General features: G+C 41.7%; 1 protein-coding gene across 1 annotated transcript in view; it reads right to left on the bottom strand.

The window, feature by feature from the left end:
* Positions 1 to 12,054, bottom strand: part of LOC126101533 (uncharacterized) — a 760,565-nt gene that overhangs the window by 201,562 nt on the left and 546,949 nt on the right. The window lies entirely within an intron of this gene.

Genomic DNA, 12,054 nt, shown 5'->3' with positions numbered 1-12,054 from the left:
CATGCACAATGTCGGCACTAGTACAGTGTATATCCACCTTTCGCAGCAATGCAGGCTGCTATTCTCCCATGGAGACGATCGTAGAGATGCTGGATGTAGTCCTGTGGAACGGCTTGCCATGCCATTTCCACATGGCGCCTCAGTTGGACCAGCGTTCGTGCTGGACGTGCAGACCGCGTGAGACGACGCTTCATCCAGTCCCAAGCATGCTCAATGGGGTACAGATCCGGAGATCTTGCTGGCCAGGGTAGTTGACTTACACCTTCTAGAGCACGTTGGGTGGCACGGGATACATGCGGACGTGCATTGTCCTGTTGGAACAGCAAGTTCCCTTTCCGGGCTAGGAATGGTAGAACGATGGGTTCGATGACGGTTTGGATATACCGTGCACTATTCAGTGTCCCCTCGACGATCACCAGTGGTGTACGGCCAGTGTAGGAGATCGCTCCCCACACCATGATGCCGGGTGTTGGCCCTGTGTGCCTCGGTCGTATGCAGTCCTGATTGTGGCTCTCACCTGCACGGCGCCAAACACGCATACGACCATCATTGGCACCAAGGCAGAAGCGACTCTCATCGCTGAAGACGACACGTCTCCATTCGTCCCTCCATTCACGCCTGTCGCGACACCACTGGAGGCGGGCTGCACGATGTTGGGGCGTGAGCGGAAGACGGCCTAACGGTGTGCGGGACCGTAGTCCAGCTTCATGGAGACGGTTGCGAATGGTCCTCGCCGATACCCCAGGAGCAACAGTGTCCCTAATTTGCTGGGAAGTGGCGGTGCGGTCCCCTACGGCACTGCGTAGGATCCTACGGTCTTGGCGTGCATCCGTGCGTCGCTGCGGTCCGGTCCCAGGTCGACGGGCACGTGCACCTTCCGCCGACCACTGGCGACAACATCGATGTACTGTGGAGCAATTCGGCGGTACGTCCATCCGGCCTCCCGCATGCCCACTATACGCCCTCGCTCAAAGTCCGTCAACTGCACATACGGTTCACGTCCACGCTGTCGCGGCATGCTACCAGTGTTAAAGACTGCGATGGAGCTCCGTATGCCACGGCAAACTGGATGACACTGACGGCGGCGGTGCACAAATGCTGCGCAGCTAGCGCCATTCGACAGCCAACACCGCGGTTCCTGGTGTGTCCGCTGTGCCGTGCGTGTGATCATTGCTTGTACAGCCCTCTCGCTGTGTCCGGAGCAAGTACGGTGTCAATGTGTTCTTTTTTCCATTTCCAAGAGTGTAATTTAAATATCATTTGCCTTCTACTCATTGAGCTGTATTAAAACGGACTTAATTTACATTCATATTCCTTACTACAAACGCGCACTACCTTTGAACAAGAACGTCTCTATAATGCGCTTTCACAAATTCCTCTAACTCTCGTCGGTAGGTGACGCGCGCCTGCTGGCGTTGCCATCACTGCAACGCGTCTACAGAATGTATGTGCCCGGGAAAATAATACGATTTGACCCATATGTCGGGCGATTTCTAAGTTTTTGTCTGGGATTAGCAATTTAAGTGTTGGTAGGCATACCCGGCATATTTAGCTTTCTTGATTGTTGCAAGTGGTACATTAATATACAACCAGTGTATATTAATAAATAATAAGACGCCCATTTTAAGTTAAATGATATTTATTGGTTTAGATAGTAAGCTGTTGCCACTGTTATTCTTTTGTTAAAATGTGTTTGAAATACATTGCAACCCATATTGCTACATAATTATTAAAAAAAAATGATTGAATCTGTTGAAGTAATATAATCGCTGACTTCAAAAGTCATTTTATCCAGTATAAAGTGGTACTCCATTAGTGTCTGTTGCACGTATCTCCACTCAACCACATCTACAAGACGACTCCCCTCAATATTTGCAGCTGTCGCTTTATCCATTACGCCTTCTGAGCACACATGTGTATGTTACTCCTCTTCTTTGAGAATGATGTTTCCGCAGTTGGTTCCAAAACAGTACCACCAGAGTTTCTTACCCACATATCTCGTAGTAGGGTAACTCACCATCGCCTAAAGACTTCGTTCCCCCAGTTGTGTTACTGCCACATATCCTGTGGTGAACCTCTTATTCTAATGTCTCGAAAGCAAATATGGAATTGTCATGTTGGTGCATAAGTTAATAGCGTTTTCGTTTTTCATAATGGTACTCCGGTTACTATGGGTTTATGCATCGACTGTCATTGTTATTTTTAGTTCATTGTGGCTGCTCGAGTTTACATATTGTGATTTTGTCATTTGGAGACAGTAAGTGGAGATGTTGACGCTAGAAATGGAGTGCCAAGTGAAGAAATCGGGACATTTCCGACATATTCTTCTGACTGTGTTCAAAAGAAAGTCGAGAGCAGGAGAAACAGGAGGATCCGCCAGAAACATTTGCGCTGTGTGTGGAGATAATAACACTGGCAAGAGAACGGCAAGAAAATAGTTTTCTGGTTTTAAACGGAGATCGTTTTGATGTTAATGACTCTCCACGTTCACGAAGATCTCCGGTTCTTGCTGATAATCATTACGCGCATTAATTCACAAGTATCCCCGTTAATGTACTCCAGAACTGTCAAATGCGACGAACTGTGATCGTTACACAAAAGTGCGACATTTGTATGCAATGAGGACGGTTCAAAAATCAAGTGTATAATTTCTGCATGTTCCAAGGCAAAATTACAAAAATCAGCGGCTGGACATACATGCACTTGTTCGTTGTCAGTTGTCTCGTGATACCGACCATACCTATTCCGTATCGTTACTGGTGACGAGAGATGCTGCCTTTATGCTAATATAAGAAAAAGAAAGGAATGGTTGAGCCCAAACAAAGCAGCAACTCGTCGTACAAATACCTGCTCGCTTTCACAAAAGGTAATGTTATCCATTGGTGGAATAGCGACAATATGGTGTACTAGGAATTGCTTCCTCGTGGTGTAACCACCAGTATTGACATTTATTGCCGACAACTGAGATGTCTTGGAGACTCAATCCGAGAACAACGACCAGAAAGATTGCGTGCAAGTGATGCTACTCCATGATAACACCTACTTGCATTCTGCTAGACTGTCGTACGAACCTGATCTTGCGCCCCGAGATTTACATCTTCTGCGCTCTCTAACGAAAAATCTTCCGGCAGACTGCTGTACATAGTGAAAGAGAACACGTTAGTGATGACTAAAGCCTCTGTTATGTTTTGTTTAATTTGGCGTGCGGAAAAACGCTTACGAACACCACAGAGGAGAGAATGGGAGCCAGGTGTGGTCGTGTGTTGAGGTGAGCAAGACACGCATTCCAAGCCCAGTAGGACATGTTTTCAGTGCTCAATGTTCTCCGAAAAGTCACAAAATCTGAAGACACACCCAGAACACGTCATATCCTTATTCTACTGCATATTATTTTTGTTTGCTTTTTCCTTCCCGCGATTCCTTCACCATTTCTGTTTACGGATCACCAAAGACTTGCATTCAATATTATTTATTCACATAAAATCGAAGTTTATAGGAGTTTCAATGTATCAACACGTTCTGTGTCACCTATTTGCTAAATGATTCATTCTCAGATAGAGAGCCATCACGGAAAGAAGAAATTTATCCAACACATCAGTACATTCAGTACCTAGGGGAAACAATTTTGTTTTATTACATCTTTCCCTTATAACTGCATTGTATGACATCTTGAGTCCTAGCTGAATTTAACTCATAGGCTGAACCCAGCGAAGGATGTAAGGAATCACTTTCATCCATGGCTAGTCGCCACGAGAATTTATAAAAGGAATAAGTTTGCCCGACACCTATAACCTCTGAGTTACCATGTGTGTTGTATCTTTGGTGTGGCGTCACGTGTGCTAGACTGCTATAGTTGCTCGTCAATATTTTATAAGTTTTAGTCTCCAGTTAGGTATTTTAAAGTTTATTTGTGTTAACATTTGTTTTAAAAGTAATTTATTAGGGAATTTTCATTAATCTCCGTCTTTCTTCCCGTGACTCGAGTGGTCTGTTATTCGTGAGTGTGCTTACATCGTTCGTCCAATCCTCACGCCTCAGTAGTGTCTTTACTTTTTGCGGCGTGCAGTTGCACCTGTAGCGGGTATAAAGTTAAGTACTGACAAAGTTATTTGTGCCCTGTCATACAGTTATTAAATTTAATAGTTTTCAGCTGTGTTTCGTGCTGTTTGTGGAGAAATAAAAATTTAATAAACTGTGTTTTTTAGAGTTTTCTGTGCGTTGAAGTTCTTTAGTTTTCAGCTGATGTTTCTTATCGTTTGACGCCAGGAAGGCATCTGGCCCAGACGGTATCTCCGTAAGATTATATGTTGATAATGCTACAAACATAGCACCATTCTTATCCATCATCTATCAGAGATCACTGGAACAATGGAAAGTTCCACGGGATGCCATATTTCTCGACTTTCGAAAGGCGTTCGACTCAGTTGCGCACTGTCGCTTGCTCCAAAAAGTGCGCACTTACGGTCTATCCGATGACATATGCGGTTGGATAGAAACTTTTCTAACAGACAGGGAACAGTATGTCGTCCTGAACTGGGTGATTAAACAGAAATAAGCGTAACTTCAGGTGTGCCTCAGGGCAGCGTGATAGGTCCGCTGCTTTTTACGATTTACATAAACGATCTGGTTGATGGTGTTAACAACGACATTAGACTTGTTTGCCGACGATGCTGTAGTCTACACGAAAGTTGTGAACAAATCAATGAGGTCTTGCAGAAAATAAATGCGTGGTTTGATGACTGGCAGTTATTTATCAATATTACTAAGTGTATCCTAGTGTGTATAACAAGGCGAAAATCCCCATTAATGTACGAGTACAAAATAAATGCCCAGTCTTCAGATGCAGTAAAATCCCTCAAGTATCTGGGTGTGACTATTCGAAATGATCTCAAATGGAATGATCAGATTACGCAGGTAACGAGTAAGACGAACTCTAGATTGCGATTTATTGGTAGAATCCTGAAGCGATGCTGTCTGTCAACAAAGGAAATAGTTTACAATACGTTAGTTCGTCCAGTCTTATTGTTCGTCTGTATGAGACCCTTACCAGTTGGGCCTGTATCAAGAAATTGAGAAGGTCCAAGGAAGAGCGACAAGATTCGTGACTGGCACATTTAGCCATCGCGAGAGCGTTACAAATCTCATAGAACGTTTGAAGTGGGACACACTTGCAGATAGACGGTGCGCTAAACGGAAGGGACTGCTCACTAAATTACAAAATATGATCTTCACCGAGGAAGTACAGCACATATTATTAGCACCAAAGTTCAGATCGCTCAATGATCACCATTCAAAGATAAGGGAAATCAGAGCTCGTACTGAGGCGTTCAGAGAGTTGTTTTTCCTTCGCGCGATCCGCGAGTGGAAGAGAATGTGGGAGGCGGGGGGGGGGGGGGGGGGGGGGGAATGACTTTGGCACGAGGTGAGCCCTCCGCCACACACCGCTTGGTGGCAAGGGAAGTATATATGTACATGTAGATGGTTTCTAGTGAAATATTTCAGTAAAATTTTCATTCAGTGTTTTAAATTCGTTGAGTGTTCCAGTGGCCACTTAAATTTTTGGTTTTAGCTAATAATTTTCTTAAGTTTTGTTGGTATTGGTATTAGCTGTGGTGTGGTAGTATTAATACAAGTAGTTGCTTTCTTAGTAGACAGAGAATTTCGAGATCGCTATTGTTAGTTCTATAAACAGTTCTACGAGTGTAACTGAACGTAGGTAACGTCGACATAGTTTTTTCAGTAACTGTAAAATTTTACCAAGAGTGCGAAGTTTGGGCTCTGTCGTAGGTTTGTGAGTAGTGGATTACGGTGTGGGATTTGTTCAACGTATTTTCATTGGGGGGGAATGCAGTGGGGAAGCCAGTGGGCATTCTAGCGAGATCCTCTCCTGGGAATGCAGAATCTGCCGTAGAAACAAGTTGATAGAGGCGCAGGAGCCTAGGATCTGTGCCCTTCAGGTGCAGTTACAACGCTCAGAGGAGGAACTACATGCGTTGATGAGGATGAAGGGTTGTGTGTATAGGGAACTGGCAGTTGGCAAGAAGGCAGTTAGGAGAAGAAGGTATTCAGACAGTTTGTGTATATACAATAAATTTGACTAACTGTCAGAGTTAAGTGGGGAGGAGCCTCTTGCAGCTGTAGATGTAGGGAACATGCAGCATTCCACAGTAGTTAGGAGGCGTAGGTTATTTGTAAAGTCAAACAGAAAGAATAAGGTTCTGCTGCTTGGTGGTTCGCACAGTAGAGGTGTGGGCCAGCAGTTGCAGGAAGTGTTGGGGAGTGGGTCCCAGGTCACCAGCATTGTAAAGCCTAGTGGAGGGTTGGCTCAGGTGACTGATAGCATAGGGAAGTAATGTAAGAATTTAACAAAGTAGGATCAGGTAGTGATAGTGGGTGGAGTACGGAATAGTCTTGATAGGGACGAGAAATGTGATGTAGGTGGTGACCTGGTAAAGATAGCTACTCAAATTGGCGGCACAAATGTGCATTTCGGCCTCATCTGAAAGCTGCTGTTAGGTTCGTTAACATGGGGCTGAGGAGGGCGCTGATGGGAGAGGGCATGGGTCACATTTCAAAGGTGCCAGTTGAGTCCAGGCATGGCCTGCACCTCAGTAGGTAAGGGAAGGGGAGGCTGGCAAACTTATAGGTGACAGTGTAATGGGTGATGGTGGGATCATTCATGGAAAAATTCATGTAGCAGTTGGTGTCAGAGCTGTACCTTTTTTAGACTGAAGTCAGCTGATAGGTATACTTGCTTAAATGAAGTCCCTCTAACTAAGGACTCACCTTCAGAGGATGTCACGCTTCCAAGTAGAGAAGGAATTAGCATATTTCATTAAAATATAAGAGGTATTAGAGATAAAGATAGTGAAATGCTTATAGATGTTGACTCTGAAATTACTGGTATATCGGAGCACCATTTAAATAATTTAACAATTCAGAGCCTTCCTGTACCAGGTTACAGATTAGCTGGCTGTTTTTCAAGGAGTTTCTTATGGGGTGGAGGAGAGGCAACGTACGTAAAAAACAGTATTCCATTTGAGCCCATAGACCTATCACAGCACTGTACTGAACAGATATTTGAATGTTGTGCAGGGGCAGTTGAATTTAGTGAAATGATACTTCTAATTGTTGTTGTTTATAGGCCCCCCAACTCTGACCTCAAAGCATTTCTGTACAAGCTAGAGAGGGCTCTTGACTCACTTTGTAGGATGTACCAGAAATTAGATGTGGTGACTTCAATATAAATTTTGTGTATGGTGGTGCAAGAAAATGATCTGATGCAGACTGTGTTTTTTCCAACTAGGATGCAGGGGAACAGCAGCACAGCCATAGACAATATTTTCATTCATTCTTCATTACTAGATGGGCATTGTGTTAGTAAAAAGGTGAATGACTTTCAGACCATGATGCACAAATTTTGACACTAAAAGGCTTTTGTACTGAAACAAATATCACATGTAATCGCAAACTATGTAGGAAAGTTAATCCAACAACAATAGAGAGCTTTTTAAACCTTGTCAAGGAACTAAAGTGGCTGTATGTAGATGATAAATACAATGCTTTCCTTAACATATTTCTCATGCTCTTTGAGTGTTGCTTTCCATTAGAACGTTCTAAACAGGGTACTAACAGTAATAGGCAGCCCGGGTGACTTACTAGTGGGATAAGGATATCATGCAGAACAAAGTGGGAATTATATCAAAATGTTAGAAGTAGTCACAATCAAGCTGCAGTAGCCCATTACAAACAGTATTGTAAGGTGCTTAAAAATGTTATTAGGAAGGCAAAGAGTAGGTGGTATGCAAATAGAGTAGCTAATTCACAGGATAAAATTAAAACCATATGGTCAGTTGTGAAGGAGGTGTCTGGTCAACAGCACAAGTTCAGCGATATAAAGTCGGTTCAAAGTAAAAATATTTCTGTTACTGGTAAGACAGAAATATGTACAATATTTAACACTCGCTTGCTGAGCATTACTGATATATTAAATAAAAACTTAATATCTGCAGGGAATCATATAACTCCCTTGTAAAATGCCTTTCCCAAATCGATGTCTGAAATACTCCTGTGTGATACTGAGAAGCGGAAGATTGAGTCAAGAATTAAATCACTGAAGACTAAAGACTGTCATGGTTATGATGGAGTGCCTAGCAGACTATTAAAGTACTGTGCTGCACACGTTAGCCCTGTATTTAGCAATATTTGTAATTTTTCCTTTAGGAATGGTCAGTTTCCTGAGCGATTAAAGTACTCAGTTGTAAAGCCGCTTTATAAAAAGGAAGAAAGGGATAATGTAGATAATTTTAGACCTATTTCTATGCCATCAGTGTTTGCAAAAGTTATTGAAAAGGCTGTGTATGTAAGGATAATTAGTCATTTTATATCATACGATTTGCTATCAAATGAGCAGTTCGGCTTATGAAGTCTTTTAACAATTGAAAATACTATATTCTCTTTTCTCTGGATAGGCTGAACAAGAAGTTTCGAACGCTTGGCTTATTTTTTGATTTAACTAAGGCATTTGATTGTGTTGATCACAAAATATTCCTCCAGAAGTTGGACCATTATGGTGTATGGGGAGTAGCTCACAGTCGGTTCACCTCTTACCTTAGCAACAGGCAGCAAAAGGTCATTATTCACAATGTTGATAACAGCTGTGATGTGGGATCTGAGTGGGGTACTGTCAAGTGTGGTGTGCCACAGGGATCAGTGTTAGGGCCGCTCCTGTTCCTTACTTATATAAATGATATGCCCTCTAGTATTACGGCGAACTCTAAAATATTTCTGTTTGGTGCTGACACTAGCTTGGTAGTAAAGGATGTTGTGTGCAACACTGACTCTGTTTCAAATAGTGCAGTAAATGAATTTAGTTCATGGCTTGTAGAAAATAAACTAATGTTAAATCACAGTGAGACTCAGTTTTTACAGTTTCTAACACACAATTCAACAAAACCTGACGTTTTAATTTTACAGAATGGGCACATGATTAGTGAAACTGAACAGTTCAAATTTCTAGGTGTTTGGATAGATAGTAAGCTGTCGTGGAATGCCCACATTCGGGATATTGTTCAAAGACTTAATACTGCCATTTTTACTATTCGAACGATATCAAAAATGAGTGATACTCCAACACGAAAATTAGTCTAATTTGCTTATTTTCATTCACCTGTGTCGTATGGTATTACATTTTGGGGTAACTCTTCCCATTCTACAAGGATATTTTTGGCTCAGAAACAGGCAGTTCGGGCAATAAGTGGTGTAAGTTCATGAACCTCTTGTCGACCTCTGTTCACGAGTCTGGGTATTTTGACATTGGCCTCTCAATATGCATATTCCTTATTGTCGTTTCTTGTTACAAATATTAGTTTATTGCCAAGAATAAGAAGCTTTCACTTGGTTAATACTCAGCAGAAATCAAACCTGAGTTTAGATCGGACTACTGTGCAGAAAGGTGTACAGTATACTGTTGCATCCATTTTAAATAAGCTACGTCTCGAATTCAAAAATCTTAGCAGTAATCCACGTGCTTTCAAAACGAAACTGAAGAGTTTCCTCATGGATCACTCCTTCTATTCTGTCGGGGAGTTACTTGAAAAAGTAGGCTGATTCTTGATGTATTGTTGATTGCATTTACTTAAACTCATGGAATGACTTTTTCCGGGTTCATAAACATTTTATATTTATCTGTTATTACTTTTATGTTGAAATTTCATATAGGTTAAACCTTGGCATCGCTTATTTCGTGATACGTTGATGATTCCTCTTCACGGATTTATCAACCACGCTAGAAGTGCAGTCGCTGTCCCACAGATAGCAGCACATGTCCCCTACCTGCAGCATTTCACACCGCCCTGCCAGTGGCCTTGGCAGCACAGTGAGTTGTTTTCTTGCGATGGGGGTAGTTATCTTTCGCTTTTGCGCTGCAGAATCTCACGTGTTTTCAAAGTGCTGATTACTCCTCATATCAACAAGGTAACATTTTTGATTTTGCACAGTTGTTCATGTGATATAAAAATTTTTTTCTGATTAAGGTTTGTGTTTTTGCGTTAGTTAGTTTAGACGTAATAGCCTTAGCTGCGCTAGTAGAAATCTTAGCATTTTAGCACCCATCTTGCACCACCCTAGACAGTCTTCGCAAATACTGGCTAATAAACTTATTTAAAAGCGGATATTTAATTATTTGTTGTAGCATGCACGTGGTATAGTTACAGCACTTCATTTTGAACCAGATAATATATTAAATTTACATATCACGAATTAAGCAAGCTATCACGAACTCAACCAATTTTTTTTTCTTTCTGCATTTTAGATGCCTCCAAAATATCGCAAATATGCCCACCAAAATATTATTACAGCAGCAAGGTCGGTAAAACAGAAGTACTCAATTTACAAGGCATCAAAGCAATGTGAAGTGCCATGGTCTACTCTGAAAGACTTTCTTAGCAGGAGTGAAAGTGAATGTGTAAGCCTACCTAAATTAGGGAAACCGTTTGCTTTAGCTGTATAAATGGAACAAAGAATATGCTATTACATATTTTCCATTCCGGAATTAGGATTCGGATTGACTGTAATTCAGATTCGAAAACTGGCATAAAAGCTAGCTACAGCAACTGGTAGGAAACACCCACCAGTGAAGAAGAACAATCTGCAGAGGACTGGTGGTGGAAAGACTTTAAAACACATTATGGGCTTACCTTAAGAGTGCCTGAAAATATAGCTGCTTATAGGTTTCAATGGGAAATAGGTCAATAATTACTGATTTTTATCAAAAATTAGAAGCATTAGTCACAGATCTAGGAGTTCAAGATCGTCCAGGTCTAGTATGGAATTGCGATGAGACACGGCTTTCATTTGTGGTAAAAGCATCCAAGATCGCTATAGCAATAGGCAAAAAGTATGTATATAGCAGAACTTTTGCTGATCGAGGTGAAAATCACACACTGCTTGCCTGTGTCAATGCTAGTGGCCGCTCGATGCCACCTATGGTGATAGTTAAGGATGTTCGAATGTCAGAAGAACTTCTGAGAGACGTAATTCCTGGCACCAATGTGAAGCTATCACCAAATGGGTGGATAAATGGAGAACTTTTTCTGGAGTGGTTCAATCACTTCATACAATGTATACCTCCTGCAAGACCTATAATTTTACTAATGGATTCCCATGGATCCCATATTTCAGAGGTGAAGAAGAACCAGACCTTTCTTCTGACATTTCTTTCTCACACTACCCACATTCTGCAACCATTGGATGTAGGGGTATATTGACAACTTGAAAGATCACGGGGAAAATCTTAAATAGCTACATGGTCAAGAATCCAGGTCTCAGACCCAACAGATCTGATTTCCACAAATTGTTGAAACCTGCTTACTACAGTGCTTTCAGTCCTGAAACCATCATATCAGCTTTTAGGAAGGCTGGGATATATCCATTTAATCCTGCCGCTGTGACTAATGAGGCAATAGAAACATCAAAGCTGACAGACAAACCCACAAAAGACAATCTGGAACCAGCATTAGAATATTCAGAAAGTCATTCAGAGGTAAATGAACTTCTTGCTCTGCCTGTCTTAACAGGTGATGGGAACAAATGCAAGCGGAGGAGAAAGACAGATAGCAAGGAAAATGTCTGACTCCAATTCAAGAAGCAGCTCTCAAAAGAACCAGAGGTAGACCTATGCATTTTCTAAAATATTATCTCACGTGCTTCATTAACAGAGTTGACAGTTGTTGCTTTGAGTTGTTGTTTATGTATTTTAATGAAATTTATTGATTTTTAGGTAGGCCACGAAAGGAAGATACATTATATCCACAACCCAGCAACTCTGGAGTGACGAGGACGAAGGATGACAACAGATGTGGATACTGTGGCCACAGTTATTTAAAATACGTGAGGAAAACATCAGGGTTGCTATGGGTTCAGTGTAGTTTTCTTTTAATGTTGTACCATTTGAAGTGTCAACATACTTTTGAAGAGAGTGAGGACATTTTTATGTGTAACAAGAGCAAAAACCTTTCTGATGAAGACTAAAATGAGGATTTCATTTAATCTGTA

This window comes from Schistocerca cancellata, chromosome 9 (assembly GCF_023864275.1).
Source record: "Schistocerca cancellata isolate TAMUIC-IGC-003103 chromosome 9, iqSchCanc2.1, whole genome shotgun sequence".
In the NCBI taxonomy this organism is placed as follows: Eukaryota; Metazoa; Arthropoda; class Insecta; order Orthoptera; family Acrididae; genus Schistocerca; species Schistocerca cancellata.
This window is presented reverse-complemented; position numbering and strand designations above follow the sequence as displayed.